The sequence below is a fragment of the Octodon degus genome, unplaced genomic scaffold (assembly GCF_000260255.1).
Source record: "Octodon degus isolate 3935 unplaced genomic scaffold, OctDeg1.0 scaffold00531, whole genome shotgun sequence".
Taxonomy (NCBI): domain Eukaryota; kingdom Metazoa; phylum Chordata; class Mammalia; order Rodentia; family Octodontidae; genus Octodon; species Octodon degus.
Window position 1 is genome coordinate 196,340 of NW_004525107.1, and position 1,291 is coordinate 197,630.

The 1,291-nt window shown below is 35.5% G+C and overlaps 1 non-coding gene across 1 annotated transcript; it reads right to left on the minus strand.

Moving 5' to 3' along the window:
* Positions 1-704: 704 nt before the first annotated feature.
* LOC111814785 lies at positions 705-777 on the minus strand. The gene has a single exon (XR_002819675.1). It is a non-coding gene; the product is annotated as a small nucleolar RNA SNORD49 (small nucleolar RNA).
* Between the last annotated feature and the right edge of the window lie 514 nt (positions 778-1,291).

Sequence of the window (1,291 nt, forward strand, 5' to 3'; positions counted from 1 at the left end):
AATTAATTTTTGGAATATTGTTTAATTTTAATTTTTGCTTTATGATTTATACTGTATCTTTGACTTACAGTCTACTTATAAAACATGGTATGATATTTTCTTTTTTTTCTAAGAATTAACACCAAAGACCATCCATTATTATAACAGTAGGCAATGACATCTGCAAGTATATATTTATCCTAAGAAACAGATGCTCCTGTTTGGTGGGTCGGTTAATTAACAACATCAAATGCTGCATGCTTGTCCTAGAAAATAATTTTCAGATGCATCAGTTCTCTTGAGAAAGCCTCTGATACAAGAGGGAAGCAGCTTTTTTCTTCTGTAGCAAATGTTTCACTCTCAGAGATTCTCAAACACAATCAATGCAGCTTCCAGCCCTCTGCCTCCTCCTGGGCTGTGCTGCTGACAGCTCTACTGAACTCCAGTGCTGTGACCAAACCTGACCCAAGGCCAACACTCCACAGACTTTGAGCAGAAGTTGGTGGGTGGCACCTCTGTACATAGGCCTCACAGGTGACTCAAGACATCTGTAACACTAAGCTGCTGGCATCTTCTGCCACTCTGCAACCCGACTCCACAGTGGAATGCTGTTCTCATCTCCAATATTCTGCAGTGAGTCCAACAACTGAAAGATGAAGAAAAAGAACTTGGGAGTTGAATCTGGCAGTAACGTTCAACTACTCTGTTGAGTTTTAACTGACTATAATCAGATCAAGTATGAATAATGTCAGTTATTGTTTCTGAGGGCACTTCCTATTATTCGTTATCATCACAACAGATATTTTCTACTAGTATTAGAAGCTTTAAAAATATATTTCCATTTTCCATTGGCTTTATATTAGTTCTTCCTTGTCTTACACACACGCATATGAAAAATATGCATATAACCTGGCATAAGATTGATACTGTTTCATGGTAATCTTCAATGACCTTTTAAATGGATTCATCTAATATAATTATATTTTACATAGTCCTGCATAACTATCATTTTGAGAGCTCTTTATTCTTTATCCAGAACCATACAGCAACTTCTCTTACCTTCTGGATTGTGGTCTTTGTAATTTTCTATATGTTACATCTGGAGGTATTAGAATATTTTGAGTTTATATTACTAGAAAATATTTTACTTTTAGTTTTCAATGATATGTTTGCTAAGTATAAAATTCAATGAGGACAGATTTTTTTTCTTTTTCAGTCCTTTGAATTAATCAATCTAGTTTCTGCTCAGTAGAATAAACACTTCCATGGCAAATGCAAGGGTTTGAGTTCAATCTAGGGTTCTGCACACACA